Source organism: Lathyrus oleraceus, chromosome 4 (assembly GCF_024323335.1).
Source record: "Lathyrus oleraceus cultivar Zhongwan6 chromosome 4, CAAS_Psat_ZW6_1.0, whole genome shotgun sequence".
Taxonomy (NCBI): domain Eukaryota; kingdom Viridiplantae; phylum Streptophyta; class Magnoliopsida; order Fabales; family Fabaceae; genus Lathyrus; species Lathyrus oleraceus.
The window spans coordinates 438827651-438829978 of NC_066582.1; positions in this window are offsets into that span (position 1 = coordinate 438827651).

Below are 2328 nucleotides of genomic sequence, written 5' to 3' on the forward strand. Positions count from 1 at the left end.
AGTGGACATTGTTAATGCTATGACCTAATATGCAATGAATATTCACAATGGTAGGGTGCAAATTTAAGGTGCTACACCGAACCCAGACAGTCTAAGGGACTGTTGAGTATTGGGCTTTGTCTTAGCCCAAACTCCAACGGCCCATTTTCACCTTTCTTTTTTTAGTTAGTTTTTCGTTATTTATTTTCGGCCATATGTTTGGATTGCTACTAGTCTAGCAGGTGACCACTTGTGGCCTGGTGGAGATGGAGATAGCTCATCTCTTCTATGGTTTTTTAGTGTAGTGGGTTCGATACCCGTATTGAGCATTTTATTTCTTTCAGCATTTGCATTTTATTTTCTTTTAGCATTCCACTTTATGTTTATGTTTTTATTATACTCATGGTTAATTTATTATCTTTTAATTTCATCATTCATTCAAAACCATTTTAAAACTATAAAAATCATGTTTTTCTCGATTTAATATCGAGCCCATTTTTTACACCCTTGTAAGTCGATTGCTTTTTAAGCATCGCCATCGACCTCACATAGCTTACTCTTGGGCTTTCTTACAATGAGCCGGTTACTTCGCACTTACACTCATACATTGTTTAATGCTTCATTATTTCATTCTTTGATTATTTGATTCGATTATATACTTGTTCATATCTTACTTGTCTGTTTAACTGTGGCCTATTTGTATGGTGTATGAGGCATATACTTATATTGCTTGATTGCCATGTCAACCCCCATTCATAAAAAATGTATCCCCCTCCCATGAAATGTATAATACTCTTTCATTCTTTATTCATCTGTTAATACAAGAAATAAAATGAATACCCGATAACCATTTCAAAACAAGATCAAAACCTCGATCCAACGTCGAGTAATCATTTTCTCAAAACCTAACAGAACCAGCACGTATTCATCCACCCTTTTGTAAGTCGATTGCTTTATGCATCGCCATCAACCTTGTAAGTCGATTGCTTCATGCATCGCCATCTACCTTTATCCCTAACACTTCTCCTTGCTCCATTCGTCGATTCTTGTTCCGATTAGGTAGCACCCATTAGATAGAACCCTTTGTATGATAACATAGGTAGGATTCCCATATCCTTTTGTATGATAACATAGGTAGGATTCCCATATTCTTTGCATGCTAACATTAGGTAGATATTCCCATTTGTAAATCCTAAACGCTTAAGTACACATTGCATGACAACTCTAAGGCAGAGCTCCCCCACTTCGAGACCTTTCCGAGCGTCTCCGATCCTGTGGCATGTAGTCCGTCCTATTGCAAAGAGGTAACTGCCTAAGACTCGATTCAGCGAGCTGCGACACCTACTGCTAGGACGTGAACACATTGCCCACTCTCCTTTGACACAACTGGTGTCCTCCTTTTGTAAGTCCATATTCAGATGGCAACCCCTATGAAGGGGAACTACATCGCCCTGATCCTTGTTCCAGACGAGGTATGTAGGCAGGTGGTCGTGCGAGACCACTCCGAGCACTTTTTTTCTTTTTGTGTGTGTTTGTTTGACAATTGCTAGGCTCGAGTTCCCGACTCCTTGGCAATTTGTTGTTTGTTGTTCTTGTTGTGTGCTTGGAAGCTGATGTAAGTCCATCAAGTGGCATTCGGGTTCCAGTGTGGTTTTGTTGGGTTCGGATGCTGATGTAAGTCCAGTGATTGGCAGTCGGGCTCCACGTTTGCCCCCTTTGTGTTTGTTGGGTTCGGATGCTGATGTAAGTCCAGTGATTGGCAGTCGGGCTCCATGTTTGCCCCTTTGTGTGTGTTTGGTTCGGATGCTGATGTAAGTCCAGTGATTGGCAGTCGGGCTCCACGTTTGCCCCTTTGTGTGTGTTTGGTTCGGATGCTGATGTAAGTCCAGTGATTGGCAGTCGGGCTCCACGTTTGCCCCTTTGTGTGTGTTTGGTTCGGATGCTGATGTAAGTCCAGTGATTGGCAGTCAGGCTCCACGTTTGCCTTTGTCTGTGTTTGTTTGTGTGCGTGTAGCCGAACTACGGCAACTCTGATTCTCATGTTCAGATGAGATACGTAGGCACAAGATGCGATGTCTTACCGAGTTTGACTAACAACTAACAACTAATCCTTGTTTTCTTTCGCCCTCGTTGCGATCGAGATTTTCCTTTTCTCTTGCCCTAGTTGCAATCGAGACCCTTAATCCCGTAGTTAGTTTGAACTACGTTTTGCTCTGATTCTCATTCCCGATGAGATACGTAGGCATAAGACACGATGTCTTAGCGAGCACACTTATCCTTAACCCCTAGGTAGCCGAGCTACGAAGACTCTGATTCTCATATTCAGATGAGATACGTATGCAGTGGATG